This window comes from Acomys russatus, chromosome X (assembly GCF_903995435.1).
Source record: "Acomys russatus chromosome X, mAcoRus1.1, whole genome shotgun sequence".
In the NCBI taxonomy this organism is placed as follows: Eukaryota; Metazoa; Chordata; class Mammalia; order Rodentia; family Muridae; genus Acomys; species Acomys russatus.
This window is the reverse complement of record NC_067169.1, coordinates 79,032,764-79,056,585: the sequence shown is the minus strand read 5'-3', so window position 1 is coordinate 79,056,585 and position 23,822 is coordinate 79,032,764. Positions and strand designations below refer to the sequence as shown.

Here is a 23,822-nt window from a genome sequence, read left to right as displayed (position 1 = left end):
AGCACATGGAAAGCAGCCGTTAAATCAGCCGCTAAAACAGGTCACAAAACACTGCTCACTGAAGAAGAAAATGAATTCCCACTTAGGAATGAACGGTGAGTGTGCCTCAAACACAGATTTGGGGAAATGTTAACAAATGTTTAAGCATAAAAGATGCTCAGATGCAAAAATCAGTGCTAGGAACTTCACAAGGTCAGACCAAGGTTGGAGGTTGGAATGGGCTGGGGATGTGTAATGTGATTCCCTGTGTCTGGTGTGGACTTCTATTTTGTAGCAACCTTCCCTGATGCCTCTGGGTGGAGCCAGTGAGGCCAGAGCTGGCTGAAGAGGAAAAGATAAAGCACCGCGGTCCAACCAGGGGTGCAGAGACTTGGGAGCCAAAATGAGAGGTGACTACAAGGAGGAAGGGGAAGAGACAGAGAACCAGTGAGGCAGCATGTGGAGGTTTCTGGTGTGTTGAAGAGATTGGAACATTATTATTGGTGAGCAGCTGGTTCTAAGGGAAGGCAGCAGTGGGCAGATAAAAGGAAGATAAGGTTAAGAAAGATCTTGCTGGCCAGAATACCTGTATCTGCATTGTTTCTGGACAGAATGAGTTTAGTGCCTTGGTGTCCAGTTTCACTGCTGGTAGACAGGTTGGGTTAAAAGTGCCAGATGGGCTGCTTGAGAGTACTGTCTTTCAAGCTCTGGCTGCGCAAAAGGAATAGCACTTTATTTTCACCCTTTGCAGCCTACCAGTAGCCATCTGCTTTGCAGCATAGACACATACTGTGTCAGGAAAACTTATCTGAGACTGCCAGACTTTTCCTATAGAGTCTGGGACAGGAACTTTAGTGTGGTACATAAACATGTTTTGGTGTATATACAGAAAAACTTTCCTTCAGGCATGTTTCTGACACACTTAGGTTCCTGTCCACCAACTTGGACTGACAGGCTGTAACTTTGGTCTCAAATCAATTTAATCCTGGTCAGACCATAATAGCAGGACCCCTGTGGAAGAATCTATTTTACTCGATGCTAAGTAGTGTCTCCCATTACAGGTAGAGCCTATACTGTCTAGTCAGGACAGCAATGCGCGAACTCAGGGATGGGCTTAGTCCACATAAACATTTGAAATCATTACGAGCACCACCACCCCAGCCAACTCAGGATGTGAACTGTGTGCCTGCCCCAAACTCTAAACACGTTTTCAGTTATTTTGAATTGTCCATCCTGCTGCTTTGGTCACCAGAGAAACAGCTGTAGTTCAGGCTTCTCAAGTTTCTCTGTGCCTCCAAGCCAGCGGTACAGAGTGCTGAGTGGTCAGCTGTGGGGTGATCACCTGAATGGAAGTCTCAAATACATTTTGGAGAAATGCCATTTTGCTTCTGAGCTGATGTTGGGAAACCTGGAAGTGTTGCAGGAGCCCAAGGCCATAAAGCCTGACCTAGATCAGCATGGTCTTCCACATTAACATAAACACATTGATAACACCACATTATGCATATACACATATGTATATATACATATGAATATATAAAAGATTTGACTATTTTAAAAATTATGTGCGGTGGTGTTTGACTGTGTGGGTGGGTATGTGCACCTGAGTGCTAGTCGCAGAGGCCAGAAGCACTGGATCCTCTGGAGCTGAAGTGGTAGGCGGTTGTTACTCATCTGACGTGGGTACTGGAAACCGAACTCAGGTCTTTTTGGAAGATCAGCAAGTACTGTTAACTGCTGAGCCATTTCTAAAGCTCCCATGAATTTTAATCTACCTATAGTTTTGGCAGAATCTAGAGAACCAGAAATTCTCAGTTTGTCTCCCATTTTCCTTAGTGGTGTTAAAGGAGGGGGAAAAAAAGAGGAAACAAAATTCAAGAAATAGACACTTGTGGAATAAGTTGTAGCTTCGCTGATGACAACTAGAAAATGAGTATTGCTCCAGGTACCAGGGGAAAGGGTTATTGATTGTGGTTCATTTTCTTTTGTTCTTTTTTTTTTTTTAAGTTTTTTAAGGCAGGTTTCTCTGTGTAACTTGGCTGTCCTGGACTCACTTTGTAGACCAGGCTGGCCTCGAACTCACAGAGATCCTCCTGCCACTGCCTCTCCGAGTGCTGGGATTTAAGGTGTGTGCCACCACCGCCCTGCTGATTGTGGTTCATTTTCACTGCCAGCATGACATTTCCCTCAGTAATGCTGATTCCTAGCTCCCCTTATGCAAGACCTCTATATGGAAGGATAGTCAGCTATGAATGACAGTGTACTAGAGAGGAAGGCAAATACATTGTTTTTACAGTGCAGGGAAAGAAACTCTTACAATATTTTATTTACATTATTTTCTTGACTATTGAAAGTTCTGTGTGTGTATGGGTGCACAATACTGTATGTGCTTAATATGGAATGACAAAATCAAGAGAACTAACTTATCTGACGCCTAAACTACTGGTAGTTTCTGATAACATTGGAAACATTTCCTTAGCAATTTTAAAACGTGGGATCCTGTTGTGAATAGTAGCCCCCACCCATTGTAGTAATCGTACAACATTCCTCACATCTAATGGAAAGTTCAGCCCACTTCAATTCGCATCTTTACTTTCTCCTTAATCTCCAGGCTCCACACCCTCCAGGTACATGATTGAACTCTGCTCCCATGAATATGATTGGCTGAGACTCCTGCAACATGTCAGCAGATAATCTGTCCTGTGAAGTTCTGGCTGTTTTCACTTCATACACATTCTTCTATGTTGGCAGGGTAAGTGCATATGTGCAGACGTGTGTCTGCATGGGATCCCTTTTATCGTAGGCACATGTGCACTACATGCTTTTGTATGGTGCTTTCCTCTAAGTTGAAACATTCTGTCTAAGCGTGTATGGGAAGTCTTGTGAGCAGACAAATTCTGGGAGAACAGAAAATTGGAAGGTTTTTTTTTTGCGTGTCATTCTAGCAGTATAAAAAGAAGTGAACAACTGCTGGGTGTGCAGCTTGGTGAACCCAATTTCAGAGAAGAGAGTCTTAGACTATCAAGTTACCTGCAAGCTGGGAAGAGCTCCAGGGTTCCTAGCAGCTTTTGTGAACGTCACCCATGTTGAGGTGGGCTTTGGTGATACAGTTGCTTTTGAGTTACTTGAGTCCCTTGTAAGCATCCCTTCACTCATTATTGCTGTTAGTACGTTCACTAAAAACTCACTGGTTCACCAAGTCAGACTTTGGTGCAGTCGCTACTTTCAACCACTGTAGGCTCCCTTTCTGAGGTGAGTAGACATGTGTTGGTTAAGTAGCCCCAGTAAAAGCCTGCCTGGAGGACAGTCTCCCATATCATTCTTCAGGCCATATATACAATTTTGTTCTTTAGATACTGTCTCTCATTGGCCTGGAACCCTTCATATAGGCATGAACCCAAGGGATCTGCCTGTCTTCACCTCCCCAGCCATGGGCCAACACATTAAAAACAGATTGATTTATTTCATTTGATGTGTACGGTTGTTCTGCTCACATGTATCTATGTGTACCATATGCATGCCTGGAGTTTGGGGAGGAGAGTTTCAGTGTCCTGGAACTGGAGTTGCAGACAGTGGTAAGCCACCGTGTGGGTACAGAACAAGTGCTCTTAACTGTTGAATCATCTCTTTAGCAACATGAGTACTGCGTGCGTGCGTGCGTGCGTGCGTGTCTCTATTCTAGAAGTTCTAGCCTGGGAGACTGGAGCTGATAAATGAGGCAAACTTGAGTCTCACGCAATAGCCAACTTTATATACTGTGAGGGCTAAGAAAAATCAAGGGAGTAAAGTTCGTATGAGTTCAAGCTGTTTACAATTACAAGGAAAAGCCACACATGACAAAAACATGTTTTTCCATTGAGGCATATAAAGGATACTTTAAATATTTAACTGAACAATAGCAGCAAGCAGTAATGAGTAATCTGACTTAAACGCAGTCCTATCTGCTACACCTGGGAAGAACAAGAAAACACACCCCCAGAACAATTCTGTGTTTTGAAAGAACTAATGTCACAAGACTCCTGTATTGTTTTCCTGGAGTTTTCTCACAAACACTTTGAATTCTCTTCACAGAACTCCATTCCTGGACTATGTTCAGACATGTCTGTGTGATATACACACTGAAGGAGGAGCTTATGACTCACTTAGTGTGGCTGGCCAGCACCCCCTAGGGCTTCTGTGGTCCTGCCTCCCAGCGCGAGATTACAAATTACCCTCCAGGACTATTTATTTAGATCATCTTGCTTATGGGACAAGCACTTTACAGCCTTTTGTACTTGGGTTCTGGGGATAGCATTAAAGTCCTTGTTCTGGCAAGGCAAACATTTTATGGACTTTGTCACTTCAGCAACTGAGCAGCCTAGTCTCAGATTTTACTTCTTTTTGGAGGCTTTTGTTCCATTGTGTGTATATACAAATTTTCTTTATCCATCAGTTGGCACATTATTAATTTTGCCATTTTTAAGATGCTTAAGTCAGTATTGGCATGTATCCTTTTCCTTCCAGCTTCCAATTTCTTGTTTGCATATGAAAAATTTCAGGCTGGGCCCATAGCTCAGTGGTAGAACTCCTACCTGGCGTGTGCCTGGATCTAGATTCTGTTAAAAAAAAAACCCACAATGAAAGTGAGGTTTACATATATATAATGTTGTGATCTTTCTCTTTATTCTAGTTTTTCTTTAAAAAAAAAAAAAGATTTATTATGTATACAATGTTCCACCTGCATGTGTACCTGCACGCCAGAAGAGGGCATCAGCCCTATTTTAGTTTTTTTTTTAAAATATAACATAATTAGTAAGGGAAATACTAAATTTCCCTGCAATCTGCATGAGTTCCCTAGTCTGTAAATTCTCCAATACTTATCTGTGTATTTGAATTTTTTCTCTCTTTCAAATTGTTCAGCTAGCCCATCTTCACCTATCCATAGAAGTTTTGATTTGATGAAACCCTGTAGATTGGTGTATGTACTTAGTCCTTTTGGGCTAAAATCAAAAGGCTCATTGCAAAGATCAGTGAGCTGTAATTTTCTGACTCTGTTTATGTCTAGCATTTTTACATTGCTGCTCTTATGTGGGACTGTAACAATGAATTTGTTCATGTTGTTTATTGTTGTAAGTTCTGAATTGTAGTGCTAAGATGATGATCTTTCTAAATTAAGAAAAGTGGTTTTCTGCCATTATTGATTTCTTTAGTGGTTTGTACACAAAGTGAAGAGCACAGAATACCTGTTTTGGTTTAAAAATCATCTGTGAGATTCTATTTACAGTAGCATTTACAATTGTACTTAATCTATCTTCAAGAACAAAGGGTATTATCTACTTTGTGGTAATAAACTAAAGGTAAAGAATCAGAAAGACAGACCAATTGGCAGAGAAACCATAGTAGGAATCAGTGTTTAGAAAGTAGTGTAGGTAGTTTTGTTTTCACCCTTGATAAAGCTCTCCCCCACCAATGAAGACATAATCACTGTAAGGAGTCCAAAGCAGATCAGGAGTACTGCTGTGGCCCACCTTCATTTATACCTTTTAGAGGCTGGCTCTTAATAGTCTCCTGGAAAATGGCAGATAATTACATCTGCCTTTTACATCCTCTTGCCAACCTGACAGGTTATCAGGAATTCTATGAAGGTGTCTTCCTTTCAGAGTGCCTTCCAGATCCTTGTCCTGGCAAGCTACAAAACAAAGTGAAGCCCAGATCAAACAGACACACAACAAAGAAAAGCAAAGAAATCCACTGAGCCAGGCACAGTGGTCCAGTGGAGTAATCCAAATAGGAGCAGGTCTCCATGGGCTGCTTAAAAAAATACCAGATCAGTGAGGAGCACATGGGGATAATGTGTAAAATTCAAAATCAAATAAATGAGGCAGCATAAAAAGATAAAAGTCAGGGAGTCAATAAAACAGTAAAGCCAAAGCAATTCAACAGGGCAGTTGTGGCACATGCCTGTTCCCTCAGCACTTGGACAACCTGTTTTAAGTCTAGCCTGGGCAGACCGAATTCACAGAGTGACTTCTAGGATTGCTAGAGCTACAAAGTTGAGTTGCCATGTAGCAAATACTCTCCTCCCAGTTCACACGCATACTTAGTGACAGATTGGCCGTTCAGTTCCAGATCTGAGGTTTAATATGGCTGTGCTTATTAGGTATACAGTGAAAGTCTGATAGTAACCAGAACTTAGGGGATCAAACTTGCCGGAAGTTGGAGTAGGCTAGGGGTGCAGGTGGTTTGTTTCCTGACACTTCTTGACCACCCTTGGAAGTATGCAGGGCGCTCAGTGATGATGATCACCCTTGGGGCCTCCCAGAAGGGCTGGTATGGCCAGTGTCACCACTACTGCTCCAGAGGCCAGTAGAATGCCAACACGGGGGAGGAGGTGGCAGTGGATCTCGAGGCTTTTTCCTGCTTAAAGCCACCCAGGGCACAGAGGGGACAGCAGTGAGAGGGAATGATGAGGGGAGTGAAAATGGAACAAACTCCGGGCAACTACTGATGATGTCTTCATGTTTTAAAAACAGAAAAATCTTCCTCAAGGCCTTGGGTATTCCCAGTTCAGCCTCCTTGTGCAGCCTCGTGGGAGAATTGAGCAGCATATGTGCCCAAGCTAGTTTTTTGTTTGGTTGGTTGAGAGTGTTTCCCACATAATAGGAGGATCTAAAAAAGGGAATCCACCTGACCCAGCCACAAGGGCTTCCTCAAAGGTGCAGCCTATCATCTTGAGTTAGGTAACACAATGCAGAACTACCAAATTTGCTGGTCTGAACATCTGACATATTTGTGTGCACATTCATTTTGCAAAGAACTCTTTTCACATCAGGGAATTGTGCACATACCAGAAAATTATAATTCTTTTGAATTATACAGCCTAATGCTTTGTATGCCATAAAATTGGTGCTATTGCAAGCAACCTAAGTCAGCGATTCTGACTTCTCCATGCTTCTGAGTCACCTGCAAATCTATTTAAAGCATAGGTCACTAGATTCCCTATGGAGGGAAATGCTAATACTACTGAGCTTAGGATCATACTAAGAAGCCTTATCTACACCAACCTGACCTAAATGAGCTTTCATGTCCAACCATAGCCCCTGGCTCTAATGCTTTGGCTTTAGTCAGAATGCTCAATTTTTCTCTCTCTCTCTCTCTCTCTCTCTCTCTCTCTCTCTCTCTCTCTCTCTCTCTCTCTGTGTGTGTGTGTGTGTGTGTGTGTGTCTCTCTGTGTGTTTCACAATTTGTGTGTTTCCACAGGGAAAGGTGGTAGTCAGAAGGCAGCTTTGTACTTCTACCCTTTTTCGGCTAGAGAGGTGGCTCAGCAGTTAAGAGTACTTACTGCTTTTGCAGAACACCTCAATTGAGTCCCTGCATCCACATGGTGGCTCACAACTATCTGTAACTCTAGTTCCAGCGAATCTGATGCCCTCTTCTGGTATTTTTGGGCACTGGGAATGCATGTGGTACACAAACACACATTCATGTTCATCTGTGTATCATGTGCATGCCTGGGAAGACAGCATTGGACCTCCTAGGACTCTAATTACAACTGTTTGTGAGTCAGCATGTGGGCGCTGGGAATCACACCTGGGTCCTCTGCAAGAACAACCAGTGCACTTAACCTCTGAGTCATCTCTCCAGCTCTCTTCTTCTACCTTTATGTAGACACAAGACTAAGCTGTCTTGCTGGACCTTAATGGATTTTTTTAAAAAATGAAAAGTGAGTTTACTTAGAGTTTTATTCAAAATTGGAGAGTGAAAAATTCTTAGTCTTTCTTGGTCTTGCCAATATCAATGTTATACCTCATAGAAGAGATTATATTCACCTGCAGAGTTAGCTGTGGACTAAGAGGTAGGGAGGTGGGGAGACACGGAGTACCAGCTAGAGGGCTTTGTTCTCCTGATGGCCTTCATCCCCTCTGCATCTTACCTTCTTTCTGCCTCCACTTCCACAGGGTTCCCTGAGCTCTGAGGGGAGGGATTTGATGGAGACCTCCATTTAGGGTTGGCTGTTCCAAGGCCTCTCACTCTCTGCGTGTGTCTGGCTATGGGTCTCTATGTTTATCCCCATCTGCTGAAGGAAGAAGCTTCTCTGAGGATGGCTGAACAAGGTACTGGCTTATGAGGTAGCAGAATATTCTCATATTCCCTACTATAACCCCCTCTCCTTTCCCCCTTCCCGCTTGATCCTCCCATTCCATTCCCCCCTTCTATCCATATCTGTCTGTGTTATTTACCTTCCCTAATGAGACCTATCTGTTCCCTTTAGTCCCTTACTCTATACCTACCTTCTGTTTGTCTATGGATTATAGCTTGGTTATCATTGACTTAACAGCTAATATCCAATCATAAGTGAGTTTATACCATGTGTGTCTTATCTGGGTCTGGGTTACCTCACTCAGGATGATCATTTCTAGTTCCATCCATTTGCCTGCAAATTTCCTGTTGTCATTTTAAAATGTTACATATTTACTCAGTTTACACCCCTAATGCAGCCCCCTCCTTCCTCTCCTCCCTGTTCCACCCATTTCCTCCTTTACCCCTTCCCCTTCTCCTCAGAAAAGGGGAGTCCCCCCAACACCAATCTGTCCTGGCCCATCAAGTCACATCAAGACTAAGTGTATCCTCTTCCACTAAGGCCAGACGAGGCAATCCAGTTAGAGGAAAGTAATCCAAAAGCAGGCAAAAGAGTCTCTGAGGAAAGAATTGAAGAATGAATCGGTAGGATTAATATAGTAAAAATGGCCATCTTACCAAAAGCAATCTGCAGATTCAATGCAATTCCCATGTTGCCAGATTTTTAACAGCTGCATGTTATTTAAAGTATATAGTTTACAACAAGCTTTAAAGATTAAGTAAATAATGGAAAAATTCCTTTGGGTTTTTTGAGACGGAGTCTCATGTAGCCCACGCTTGCTATTAACTCTATATAGCTAAGAATACCCTTGATTTTTTAGACTTCTGTCTTCACCTCCTAAGTGCTAGGATTACAAGTATGCACCACAAGTCACAAATATATGCACTTTTCTTATTATACAAAATTTCCTTTGTTTAATGAAATTGTAAGGTGGTTATAGTGCATTGCTTTGATTTAAGGATTTTAGAATGCTATATGCTAAAATTCAAGGCTACAAGAATTATGGCCTTAATCAATTTATTTTATTTAGTGTTAACATTTTATTTGGGTGACTTTAGGGAAAACTACAGACAGTTCTCTGTAGGCTGTTTGGTCTTTAGCACTTGTGTTGAAATTCTGTGACTCTCATTCAGCAGGAAAGGCAGCTTTCATTTCTTTTAAAAAAAGATTTTATATGTATGGCTGTTTTGCCTGTATACCATGTGCATGCCTTGTTCCCCTGGGAGCTGGAATAGGGAGTCAGCTCACTTACCACTGAAGTTACAGACAGTTGTGATCCACCATGTGGATACTAGGAATTGAATTCAGACGCTCTGTAAAATCAACAAGTGAGTTTCACCACGGAATCATCTCTCCAGCCCCTTCTTTGCTTTTCATGTCCCCATAATTTTCATGGCATTTTATCCTGCCTCAGACTTATGTTACCAAACAGCTCTTTCTCCTGGCACCAAGCAGAAGGATTCTTGCCAAGGACCATTTCACTGGGAGTCTGGCATTTCTTGGACTCCTTACTAAAGGACATCTCTGTGGATGGCTAGGCACATTGCAGGTCGTCAGATCTGAGTGGAATTATCGCAGACAGATGGATTTTTGTTGCATACTGCATAGAAAACTTTATTTACTTTTATTTGTATCTCTATGAATGTTAACAAATTCAATGTTAATGAGATTCAGTTTGATAGACTATTACATGTGTTCAATGTGGAATTGTCAATGTAGGTGGTGAGATTCATCCCAGGTGCTTGATTATGCCACTGAAAACTATCTCAGCATGAGCTTCAATGAAGCATGCTTGGAGGCTTTTGAAATAGGGATATTGAGGAGCACACACTGCAAATTTAATGTGGGCATTCAGAGGGAGCAGTATACACATAACATGGTTCTGGGCATCTCACAAAAAAGAAGGATACACTGTATTTTATTAGCACATATTAATTATACAGAACAGTGGGTTTCGTTATGACGTTTTCATATATATACATGCAACCTATTTCAATATTACTACCTATTAACCCTCTCTTCTCTCCTTCCTCTTCTCCTAAGACTTTTTTAAAAACATTTTTATTAAGTATACAATGTTCTGTCTGCATGTGTGCCTCCAGGCCAGAAGAGGGCACCAGATCTCATTATGGAAGGCTATGAGTCAGCATGCGGTTGCTGGGAATTGAACTCAGGACCTTTGGAAGAACAACCAGGGCTCTTAGCCTCTGAGCCATCTCTCCAGCCCCACCCTCCCAAGACTCAACGATAGGTAAGAGTCTTTTAAACTGCTCAGAGGATATAATTTATAATGAGTTCAAGGATTAAGCCACATTTAAAAAGCTAGGCTTAAAATTAAATAAAATATGATCTTGTTTACTCATTTTACTGAAATTATTTTCTTTTCTAAATGTAATTGTTAATGTATTTTTTCAGTTGTGCTATTTGGGATTCACAGTGGCAGGTGCTAATATAGTTAAATTCAAGATCACGCTCAGTAAGGCTTTTAGGGAAATACTTCATTAGTTGTTTTTATGAACCTCACTTGAAATATCTCTAGGAAAGGGGACATTATTTCTGCAGGCAACTTGCCTTTCCTCTCTTGTGCTGAAATGACTTGTTCTCAGATTCTGGGATGAAATGCTTCTTCCCCTGTAATCTCCATACTTTTCTCTGTGATTTTTAAACTTATCTCACAATGATTCAGTCAAGAAAATTAATATAACCACTACTTGGCATATTTAGTTTATCAGATATGAACATTAGAAATATACTCATAATAATTTTCAAAGCTCAATACCTTCTTTGTTTTTTTTTTTTAAAGATTTATGTATTTATTATTTATACAGTGTTCTGCCTGCCTGTGAGCTTGCATGCCAGAAGAGGGCACCAGATCTCAGTATAGGTGGTTGTGAGCCACCATGTGGTTGCTGAGAATTGAACTCAGGAACTTGGGAAGAGCAGACAGGGATCTTAACCACTGAGCCATCTCTCCAGCCCCCTCAATACCTTCTTGTTACCATAGTGATCAAACTAATAAGAGAGCTCAAAAAAAATCTTTCCTCTAGGGATGGAGATGGCTTAGTAGTTAAGAGCACTGGCTGCTCTTGTAGAGGACCCAAGTTCGATTTTCAACACTCATAGGCAGCTTACAACTGTCTGTAATTCCTGACCCAGGGGATCCAATGCCCTCTTTTGGCTCTTACAGGCACCAGTTACACATGCAGTGCACAGGCAATAAAAAACACCCATACACACAAAATAATTAAATAAAAATTAATTTTTTTTGTTTTTTTGAGACAGGGTTTCTCTTTGTAACCTTGGCTGTCCTGCACTCACTTTGTAGACCAGCCTGGCCTTGAACACACAGCAATCCGTTTGCCTCTGCCTCCCAAGTGCTGGGATTAAAAGCATATGCCACCATGCCCGGCTAAAAATTATTATTTTTTAAATAATTTCTCTGGGTTGCTGGATAGATGGCTCAGAGGTTAAGAGTACTGGCTGTTCTTCTAGAGATCCTGAGTTCAGTTCCCAGCAACCGCATGGTGACTCATAACCACCTCTAATGAGATCTGGTGCCCTCTTCTGACAGGCAGAACAGTGTATACTTAATTAATTAATGGATGTTAAACATTACTTTTTCCTATCTAATTGAAACTTTCCATATTTTGACCACAGTCTCTCCACTCCTCTCAGCTTATAGTTCCCAATCACTACCACTCTATTTTCTGTCTCCTGATTGTAATGGATTTAGATTACAAAAGCTAAGAACATGCAATATTTGCATTTCTCTAAAAGCTTGACTTGTTTCACTACATGTAGGAAAGTTCTTGTAAATGTTGTACCTTATGTCAAGTCCTTAGAGACACAGTCCCTCTATGTAGTCCTGAATGGCCTGGAATTGGCTAGAGACCAGGTTGGCCTCTAACTTATAGATATCCTTCTGCCTCTGCCTCTGCCTCCCAAGTGCTGGGATTAAAGTCCTGCACAACCACACCCAGCTTTGTGTCAACTCTAAAAGCACAGCCTTTGAGTCCAAAACAAATAGAAGATTCTTCACACTGAGTTTTAGACTTATTTATTATGAGGCAATAGGAAACCAAACTGGTAGGAAACTGAGTTAATAAAAAGAGTGGTCTAAAGTAAACAAGGTGGCAGTGGTTTATATATAAGATGGACTGGTAGAGACGGTATTTATTTTGCTGTTGCTGAGTGGTAATTTTTGATCCAGAGACTACAGAATGAACTGAGGTGGACACTGAGAGGCTATTGGGAAAGGAAGTTATATAGTATAGCCACTGTGGATAATCACACTTGCTTTTATAAAAAAAAAATCTGGAAACATTTCTTCATTTCCTTTACTAAGTATGTTTGTTAAGATCAGAGAGTGGTGGAGTCTGTCTAAGTAAAAATAAAGTAGCACCAGCACTGGCAAACCTGAGGAAGTTCCAATGTTTTGACATGGGCATCGGGTTGGGGATGTGACACAGGTGTAGCCGACTTCAAAAGTGAACTGAATATATCTATTTGAGCTGATACGAGTTTATCTGACTTGATGTCAGCAGCTCTGGAGAAGATATTTAGTTATCCATTATCAGACTTAAATGGAGTTTCATCCCTGCTTTTAGGAAACAAAACAAGAGGAGGATGGGCTTGTAAACCAGTGGCAGAACACTTGACCAGGATGCATGAGGCTCTGGGATCAATCCCCAATGTAGAAAAAAAAGGAGGCCAAAAAAGTTAAGCAACCTTCCAACAACAGCAAAAGCACACAAACTACCACCAAAACATAAGAGGTAAAAGAATATATTTAACAACCACCAAAGTGTTGTTGAGGGTTAAATGAAAAATTAATGTGTAAGTACTGGTCGATTTTCTACAACTCCTAGTTTAACTGGTAGCATTTATTATTTAACACTACATATTCTATGAGATAATACTTTACATTTTATGAATTATAATTTCTAGTTCAGTATATTGCTTCTCTTGCTCATATGCCTATGCTCCAGAAGAGGTGGCCGTAGAATAGCAGGTGTCAGATTTTTACATGTCATGGTTTTGATAAAAAAAAAAAAAAATGAGTGGAGAGTCCAACTTAGAAATTCTGGTTTCAAAAAGGCCCCATGCTTTAGGCTTTCAGGGAGAGTTAGGTAGAAGACACAAAACTGGGAAAAAGAGTAGAAAGATACAGAGTCAAGGAATGTACCAGAGATGACACAGTGAAAGTCAGGGTTGGTCCAACAGCTCAAATGAATCATGATAAACATTTCCTAAAAGAAAATTAATTCTCATATCAGAATGATTGACAAGCTTCCAGATCATCTGAGAACATTAATTGGGCAAAGCAGCAGACCCAGGACTTTGTTTTCAGCTTAAATGACACCAGGTTTAAGAACGAGTTGACTCACCAGTGCCCTGGAACTCAAAGGGTTCAAACTCTGGCTAGAGTTTGGAGATGGCTGGAGAAGCAGGAGGTGCCTCCCCGACGCTGTGTTTAAACATACTTCTAGTTAGTGGTGACCTTCCATTAGGCCTCCAGGGAGCAGTCAGTCAGTGTGGCCAGTGCCATTGCTGCCGTACCCAGAGGCCACAGAGAACAGAACTGGGCAGGAGGTCAGAGGGCTTTTTTCTTCTCTCAAGGCCAGAAATGTCCAGCTACTAAAGATACATAAAGAAGGGAACCACGAGAGGAGGCAGTAAGAGATGGGCCTGACTCAGCAACCAACCACTCATGATGTTCCTGTGGGGAACATGTCTCTGTTTCTGGTGCTTGGATACTGAGTCTCACCTAGTTGTTTTTGATGGAAGGAGGGTGGCAAACTGTTGAAGGGAAGGTGAGATTCTGGGGACGATTGTTGCCAGCCAGAATCCATAGATGCCTTTGGGGTGTATTTCATGTCGTGTTCTAGGCCATTGGTTTCAGATTTCCAATACTGGTGGGAAGATTCTTCTGGATGCCAAGTCTGTGCTGAGTGCTGTGTTTGAGGCTCTGGGTGAGCCAAGGAAGTAATGCTTTAGTTTTGCCCTTTACAGGCTGCTAGTTGCTGTCTGATTCGGAGCTTGGGAGCTGACAAAGTTTAGAGGGTGATCTGTCTTCTGTTAGAAAAACCTACTGGAGACACCAAGCTGCCCTGGGAATGGGTCTGAGTGGATCCATTGATGTGGTGCTTTAAGATACTTGCGGGAGGGTTTGGGGAGTTGGCTTGCTATAGAAATAATGTGCCTTCACAGTGAAAAATCACCCTGCACACTTAAGAGACTAATAAAGGAAAAGCTCTTTTCCTGGAAAAGTCTGGCCAGCTGTTGCTAATGCCTAAAGAAGTGCAAATCTCCAGTAGAAGGTTTTACTAACTTATATACACCTTAGTCTTATTTATTTTGCAATTGCTGTAATCCTTAAATTTCTTTCATCTCCAGGACCCAGGTTACACTTTGAACAATTTAAGAGGCAGAAGCCTGCAATTCTGGTCACTTGGGCAGAAGGGAGATTTACCCAGCAAAGGTATTGCCAGAATTGTTTTTAAGTATGCTAATGTTCTTTTCCAATAGTTCTTACCTGCATTCAGCTTGCCCACCTGACTGAATTATGCTTTCCCTGATAAGAGCACAGGGGACCTAATTGCAGACCAGGACTTAGTGATGCTTGTGACCCCACACTACTCCCTCAAGATGCCTGTTGAGACCTGTTCCTTGTGGATGGACCTAAACTCTGGTCAATCCTGGTGAATAGATTTTAAATGTACATCCTACTAAAAATGGTCATTTTGCTTATCTCAAACAGACCTGGTTAGTGTACTACTTATCTCTGGGTTTTTTTTTTCTTTTTTTTGTTTTGTTTTGTTTTTGTTTCCCCTGGGGACAGGGTTTCTCTGTGTAGCCTTGGCTGTCCTGGACTTGCTTTGTAGACCAGGCTGGCCTCGAACTCATAGTGATCTGCCTGCCTCCCATGTGCTGAGATTACAGGCATGCACCACCACTGTCCGCCTACTACTTATATCTGGATAAGTAGTTTGGAGAGATTCTCCCTTAGCTAAGTTCTGCTTTCTGTGATTTAATGTGTCCTAAGCAAATCTATTAGTAGATCCTTTAGACATGGATTCTATCACTTTGAGTTTCTTTTGCATCAGTCTCAGCGGATAAGAATTCTTGGTGTGCAAATATGAGGACACTAGTTCAAAACCCTAGCACCCACATAAAAAGCTGTAAGTGGCGTCCTAGACAGGAAGCCCCATGGGGACTTGCTGCCAGCCAGCCTAGCAGCAGGTTTAGTGAGACACTCCATCTCAAGAGAATAATGTCCAGAGTGGAGAGCAGGATATCCTAGATCCTGTGGCCTCCATGAACAGCTCCCCCCCCCAAGTGTAAAAAAAGATTCTAAAGATAAGCCCCATTACATGGGAGGCTGATGTAGGAGGACTCACAAGAGTGGGAGGTCGTCCTTTGCTACACACACACAGACACATGAAGATGGAAGAAAAGGAAGGTGAAGAGAAAGAGAGGTACATGCTGGCTGGTAAAATGCACAAAAAAGTCCTCCAGGCTTTTTTCTTCCTGATGTTATCTCCACACCACACTTGTTGGAGGGCCAAGTACTACTTAAGGCCTAAGACTCAAACTTCTTAATTGGTGGTCAGATCATTTGTCCTTGCAAGAGTAGGACCCTCTTGGAAAATCAGTTTTAGCTCAGGGCAAGTGCTCCATTTACCCACGGTGCCTATAATTTCACATGAGGACTTTGATACAGGGCTCACCACCTTGCAGGCTTGAATATGTGGAATACTTACTTCTGTTGTAATTATATGGTGGTGTTGCAAGCTTAATTCATGGCAGGGAATTAGGCACCTACCACTAAACAGTCTTTTAGTGATTTGGAATCACCTAAACCTGCTACCGTTAGCCAGAGACACAACTGGATAGCAGATAATCTAAATCAGTGGTTCTCAAACTTCTCTGTGTCTGAATCATCTGAACTTCCCAGAAAAATGTCCTCACCCTTGTTAAAGATGCTACAAGGCTGTGTGACTGGTTAGAACTTCTATAATTTTTTTGTTGGAGTGGTACAGATCTGGAGCCAAATTATCTTGTGCTATTTATCTTTCTTTTTGTTGTTGTTTGTTTTGTTTTGTTTTGTTTTTGAGACAGGGTTTCTCTGTGTAGCCTTGGCTGTGCTGGAACTCACTCTGTAGACCTGGCTGACCTTGAATTCACAGAGATTCACCTCTGCCTCCCTAAGTGCTGGGATTAAAGGCGTGTGCCACCATGCCTGGCTTTTAGCCACTTTAATAGCCATTCATTGCCCACATCTGTGTTTGTCCTAACATACTTTTAGGTAAATCCTTTTGGAATTTCCCAACAGACAACTAGCTTCTACCAATCCAAAGGCTAGTAATGTCATTTACCAAGTTTTCCCACATTGCTATAGCCTGCCTCCCTGATATTCCTATGAACCCTTTGAAAATTGCCTCAGTCTGTGACTTTGTTTTGTTCTATTACTATAACTTCACAACCTAAAATCATGTTGGAGCATGGTATTCAGGGCAACCTGAGCCTGTGTTCCTGAGTCATGGTCACTCAGATTTGTCTCCCTTCAGACAAGTGCTGTGTTTCTGCATCGAAACTGGTTTCTATCCATAGCATTCCCTTTTTCTGTCCTTTGATGAGTCCTGAAATTAAGTTGCAAACCAATACTGTAAGTCAATATGTTAGCTTATGGGCCATAATTAGAGAACTGGTGCTCTAAACAGAGATGACATAAGAAATTTTTGTTTGTTTGCTTGAGACAGGGTTTTTCTGTAGCCCTGGCTGTCCTGGAATTCAAGAGTTCTATCTGCCTCTGCCTCCCTGAGTGCTGGAATTAAAGGCATGCACCATCATGGTTGACATAAAAAACAAAAAGAAACCAACAAACAAAAACCTCTTAAAGCTATAAGGCTGGTGTGTAGCTCAGTTGGTAGAGCACTTGTACAGGATGCATGAAGCCCTGATATTCCCATTTCCCAGAACTGTGGCTCGACCTCAGTCAGGCTTAGTGGTAGATCCATTTACTCACTGAGCCGTCTCAGCAGTCCTTTTTGAGGTATTGATAAACCCTGGGGTCTTGGCTTGCTGAACAACACTCTGTCATTGTGCTACAACTCTGGCCTTTCATCTTTCCAACACATAGATGCAAAGAAAAAAAAATCTTCATTTGCAAGTGTAGTTTGCTGTACTTGGAGAAACCACTTTTCTTTTGCCCGTATAAGCAGACTGGTGGCCGTCTCCTGTCCTGCTTCCCCTGGTGTTGTAGCATTAACTCTAACAAAACGCTTCTTCTCAAAGGGTCGTTTGTTTTCTGGCTCTAGGAATGTGGGGACTGCACTGGTAACAAGAAGGGAGAAGCCACAGAGTAGCAGCCTTGGGGACGGTGGCTCAGAAGCTCCTGCTGTCAGAGTGGCAAGCTGGCCTGCTGCACGATAGCTGAAGATGCGCGGCTAGGAGGTTGACGGACCAAGCTACAAATGTGGCAAGGCAGCTCATTGCAGGCAAGCTAAAGGATAAGCTTAACAGTTCAAACAGGCGGGAATGTGTCATGGGAGTATAGGGAGGGTGGAGAGCTGAGGCTGAAGAAAGATTAAAGACTGTAAAGAGCCAGAGCAAAACCAGAGGTCCTGGTTGCCAGAAGAGTTCCACAGACCTGTCAAGCCTCAAACCCCCTAAGGCTCGAACTGGAACACTGGTCCATGTCAAGATATGAGCAATGCCCATACACAGGCCTGGTGAAAAGCTACAACACAAGCAAGCTGCTGCCAAGGGCTAAGGAATTCCTTGCTTCCCAGGCAGAAACAACACTTGCTTTTCGACAGCAGTCACAGCATTCCCTAGCTAGGCCACCAGAGGGAGCACTTCTCCCTAACAAGGTGGAAATGGTCCCAAGCTATCTGGAGTTCACTGCAAAATCAAAATTTCTCTGAAGTTTGCTTTATCTCCTCACATAGATAGTCTGTGGAACTAGGTGTGCATTAGGCATTGGATTAGTACAGAGAGGAAAAATCAGCACCTGAGCAAATGAGAGATCACTCATCAGGTGAGGTCACACACCACGTCACAGAGTGACACTTATAACAGCAAAAGGTCTACCCTACACTGGGACTGTGCCTTCAGAAGTCAGAGCAAGCACCTGGAATCACTGTGTAGTTCCTCAGTGCATTTGTGGAGTATCTAGACTAGCAATACTGGTGTATAGGTAGCCTACCAGGCTTATAGCATCAAGCTTTCCCTTAAGACAAGTGGAGGTGGGAGCTGGAGAGATGGCTCAGAGGTTAAGAGCACTGGCTGCTCTTCCAAAGGTCCTGAGTTCAATTCCCAGCAACTACATGGTGGCTCACAGCCATCTATAATGACGTCTGGTGCCCTCTTCTGGCCTGCAGGCAAAACCTATATACCTAATAAATAAATAAATCTTTAAAAAGTATATTAGGAAAAAAAGACAAGTGGGAGAACACAGGAGAGAAGGAGTTCAGCAACTTGCATTTAAAGGGACAGTGGTCTTGCCACTGATGTCTTTGCTTATCAAAGGGAAATGACCATCAGAAGGAATACTTATAATTGGAACCTACTGTAGCCTGGTGTGGCACTACCGCACACCACTAATCCCAGCACTCACGAGGCTAAGGCAATAGGTTCATGAAGACTGGACCAGCTAGGGGAATATAGCAAGTTCCAGGCCAGCATAAACCAAATAGCAAGACATCTCAAAAGCAAAACAAAACCTCAGAAAACTACAGAAGTAAATCAGCATTAGCACTCATAATAATTTTAACTGATTTTGACAATTGATTAGTGCCTTAGGGAGATATGGATTCCCCCATCAGTATCCTTTTGTTGTTGTTTTTTGTTTTTCGAGACAGGGTTTCTCTGTGTAGCCTTGGCTGTCCTGGACTCACTTTGTAGACCAGGCTGGCCTTGAACTCACAGCGATCCGCCTGCCTCTCCTCCTGAGTGCTGGGATCAAAGGTGTGTGCCACCACCACCTGGCCTTCTTTCAAAATTTTTATTTCTACCTCCAAGTATTCATTTATTTTGATTATAGGTGGAATACACAATCTATATTTTTGCTAATATAACTTTTATCTACCACGCCCAGATCCCATCAGTATCATTTATGGGCAGTTTTTCATATGTCTACTGACCATATATGTACTTGTGCCTCTTTTCAAGAAATGTCTTAAAATTGGGTCATTTGTTTTCTTGCAACTGAATTCTTTGGTTGTTTTTTCAAGACAGTTTCTCTGTGTAGCCCTGGCTGTCCTGGAACTCAATCTGTAGACCAGGCTTACTTCAAACTCAGAGATCCACCTGCCTCTGCCTCCCTAGTGCTGGGATTACAGGTGTGTGCCACTTCCACCCAGTGCAACTGAGATCTGTTATTGCTTTTTTTTAGTACCAGCCTTTTATTTGGTGTGTGGCTTATATTGAGGATGTCTCTTTACTGTTCCTTTAACTGTGCAGTACTATTTTAGTTTGCTGCACTCCCATTTATCTATGCTACTTCTTGTTGCTTTTTTGGTTAAATCCTACTCTCGAAATAATTGTGCAGACCAATTTTATGTTTTTCTCAAATGTTTTTAGCTCTCTTTTTTCAGCTGTTGTTATTTTGTTGGACTGTACTAAAATGGAATTGTTCCTGTTGCTCTTTGGTGTATACTTGGATGGTGAAACAAAGATGATCTTAAATTAAACAAAGGCATTTTCCTTCAAGTTGGCCTTGAGGCATACATGTTTAAAATGACAAATTACCCATTTTCAATTAAAATATTCAAGAGGCAGTTATTTGTAGTGAATGAGACTCTTGTTCCCACTTGCGTCATCAACAATATGAAAGAGGTGTTTCTAATTTCTGGTAAATTATGTACAAAAATGCATTTGTGACAGTAGCCACAGAGAAGGATTAATTATCAGAAGGTATATTCATTTTTTTAAACTAAGGGCTGCAGACCAGAAATGCAATTGCAGTAGCTTTTTATTTGAGGTCTCCTTTCGCAGATTAGCCTTAAGCAGTTTCCTGGAAGGAGGAAACAGTTAACACCCACTGTTGGCAGCCGGCCACCAAGCCTATAAATCCTCAGGACAAGTTTCATTAATCATAGATTCTCATCAGGCTCCCTGCCAGATCTCTCCCCAGACAGATTACAAAACAAATGAAACCAGGCCCCAAACACACAGATACACATAAAATAACAGAACATCCAATGCGGCCTAGGTAGATCTGTTCTGCCTCTGCCAGGGGTCCAGGAAGATGCTAAGATTGAAAGCTTGCCTTAAGAATTACGGACATCCCCAGAAAGGCCAGGTTGGGAGTGAAAAATCCCTGTAGAAGAGCTATGGTATTTGACACTAGGAGAAAGACTTACTTTCCTGTTCAGGTAACTGGGGGACTCTAGGGCCTATGGCTAAATCTTTACATGCATAGTTCCTGATTTTTGCTTCATCTTTTATTCTTCTTACCCTTTTAAGTAACGTGTTTAACTTAGGGACTTATTCCTGTTAGGTTAGCACTCTACCGCTGAGCTAGACTGTCAACCCTGGTTTAATCTTTTCTGTAAGTTACATGGCTAAGGGCAAGGCAGGGGCATTGAAAATTTCTTCCTCCTCAGCTTTGGCCAAAATTCTAAATAAATTAATTTTACCTGTTTTATATAGATTGATTCTTGTATTACTTCACACAAGCATTTGGGCCCAAAGCCAGGCCTTATAGCTGGAGGATCTATCAACCAGGTGGAAAGTACCTTAGAGGTTGTAGAATTCTAATGTGTGCAGTAACCACATTCTCTTAATGTGGTAGAATTTGGATTGTGTGCATGCATGCATGTGTTGGAGACAAGATCTTTCAATGTAGCCAGACTGGCCTGGCCTTGGTATATTCCTGCTGCCTCCTCCCTAGGACTGAAATTATAGGCATGTGCCCTCACGCTTAATTTCAGTTCACTTTTAAATTATTTTATAATTTGTACATGTCAATAGCTTTTGTGAACACTTCATTATTTCTCTTAATAAGAATAGATTCCTAGTACTATCGTTGGAATTATTTAGTTAGTGAGCACTCAAAACTATCAGTTATAGGAACACCATTACCGATTGACCTCGTGTTTCATTCATGTAAAAGTTCATGTCAGTTTCTAAGCTTACAGGCATTTATATTTGTGCTTTCTTCTTTTCCAGGTAGCTATCCAGTGGTGTCAACATGTACCTTCCACAGCATGGAAGGGTTTCAAGAATGACCAGGGGTAGAAGTATTGAACTAAGGAATGGTAAAAGGCCACAAATATCAGTGTTTTCTTTCTTTCTTTCTTTTTAAACCATTGTTTAATTGTTTTCTTTATTATTAGATTATTTTAAGATTTTAAATATTTTCTAGAACATTAATAGGTTGGTTTCAACACTGCTGAATCTGTGTGTGTGTGTGTGTGTGTGTGTGTGTGCGCGCGCGCGCGCGCGCGCGCATGCGCGTGCACGTACACACAATGGGGATTGGTCTAGTCTATGCTGCCTGCTAGGCAAGTGCTTCATTACCAACATATATCTCCAACTCACTCATTGCTGTTTTGAGAAGGGAAGGTATGGGAAGGTTATTATTCTGCCATTCAGAAAGTCCCAATGCATAGGTTTTATTCTGTGTAGGGTACAATCAATTTCTATATGAAATAACAATCTTATTATGTGTGGATATTTGAGTTAGAACTTCTTAGCAGAAGTCAGAATTTAAGCTAATATAAAAATGCACAATGTTGCATATTCTTGTATCTTAAGAATTCTGCAAGTCTGTCTTAGAGTTGAGGCTAAACTGTTCATGAGCAGGCTATTGCATGAGTACCATTGGTGCTGAGTGAGACCATGTGTCCATGGACATGGAAGTACAGCAGAACCATCCCATAACCCCCATAGATAAACAATTTCAACCCTCAGTTACAAGTATAATTTTTTTATCCTCAGGAAACTCTGTAAGATATGAGGAAGAGTATGATTAACTTTAAATGTCTCACAACATTTCTCTCAGAGGCTTTGTACCATTCCAGCCAGAAATGTATAGAGCCGCTGATTGAAGTAATGCTAGGTAGCCACCAGGTGGCGAGATTGCATATGGATTTCATTCAGCAGCACAGACCAAGAACAGCCTCATTCCAGCCTGGAGGCCATGCTTATGTCTATATCGGGTTTTCTGTCCTGGCTACAAAAGTGCAAGTGGTGATTTTATTTCTCTTTATTCAATTGGTTTTAGAACACTGCCATTCCTGTCCAAGGCTGCTTCGGGAGTCACGTGGTGCTGTACCTGCTGTGTCAGTACGAGGTAGAAGATGCACAGAATGTTTCTAGCTCTTCGGCGGTTGAGACTCTGGTTCCCGTACTACAGATCATCCCTGGATTTGCCACCACGGGTGTTTTTAAAGGATGAGGAGACAAGCAAAATGAACAATTTTGAGATATCAGATACTCTAATCAGAAATATAGTAGTATAGCTTAACCTAATTGCTATGAAAATATGAGACCCTGAAAGATTAATTTCTTGTTTGTCTGTCACCTTGATTTAGCAGTTACTTACTAGGAATTGCCAGTATTGTTTCAAATGTAACTGCCCTAAGTTCACAGCCCTGTACTATTTTCAGGCAACTTGAAGATAACATTCATTTTAAAATACTTTCTTCCATACTGCTAGAATATGAGGACATTTAAAATGACAGTAGTAATAGGAAACTTAAAAATCCAGAATATTTTAATCAAATATCTGGCCAGTATTCAGACTTACTTGGTTGTGTCATTTAAAGTTTTCAGTTGGCTTATTTCACTCACAAGGTTTGTACACTGGCTTCACTTGAAGTGTGAGCTATGAGGCATTTTATGTGGCTAGAAGCTCAGGGTCAGAGACGCGCATATAGCTTAAGTATCTCTGCTCAGTCAGTGAGTCCTTCTGTTGAGGCCACAGATTTTAGGAAGCCATAGTGTTTGTCTTCAAGGAGTTCATCCTTTCTTACTCCAACGCTCTCTTAAGTGTAGGCATCCCAAGTCTTGTTATTAGTGTGCTTATGCATCTGTCCTCTCAGATTGTTGACAATTTCACTTAAAGGCAGGGAACATTTCATCTTCAACACTGCATTTCTTCTACCTAGCATAGCTACTGGTACGTCGTAGGAAGCAGTGTACTTTTCTCTAACTTGGGAGTGAGACCTAGTGAAATTTTTGTAGCATGGCTAATGCCATGATAAGGCTTTCACTGGAGGTAGATAAAGGTTGCTAGTTGTTTTGGAAACATGGCAGATTGGAAACAGGGAGGAGCCTGTTGCAGAATTCACAGTAGAGAGGATGAAGGTCAGAACTAGGGTGATGACAGTGAGTATGAAGACAAGACAGAATGGAGAGTTACTGAGAAGGCAATTTGTCACAATCTGGGACCCTTTTCTACTTGGAGAATGAAGAGCTTCAGGCTTGGGTAATAGTGATGCCTCTTGAAGATGAAAAGCAGGATGGGGAAGCAGGTGTGAATTAGGGAGATCAGCTTAGGCCATGCTAAGGTTAAGGTGACTGCTAGGAATTTGTCATCTATCAGTATTTGGGAGATCAGAACTTACAGAGAAGTCAGGAGTGAAAACTGGGGAGTCTTAAGTACATAAGCGGGGGCTCAAAACTAGACTCTCATTCACAGACAGGTTATGTCATGAGGCAGGACATGAGGCTTTAAGGAACTCTTACATGTAGCAGCCAGTTAACTAAAGAC

General features: G+C 41.8%; 1 long non-coding RNA gene across 1 annotated transcript; it reads left to right on the top strand.

The window, feature by feature from the left end:
- Positions 1–22,423, top strand: LOC127185098 (uncharacterized). The gene is made up of 8 exons (XR_007830180.1): positions 1–95; positions 275–482; positions 2,591–2,731; positions 7,917–8,072; positions 10,201–10,349; positions 14,495–14,579; positions 21,275–21,363; positions 22,332–22,423. It is a non-coding gene; the product is annotated as an uncharacterized LOC127185098 (long non-coding RNA).
- Positions 22,424–23,822: the final 1,399 nt, after the last annotated feature.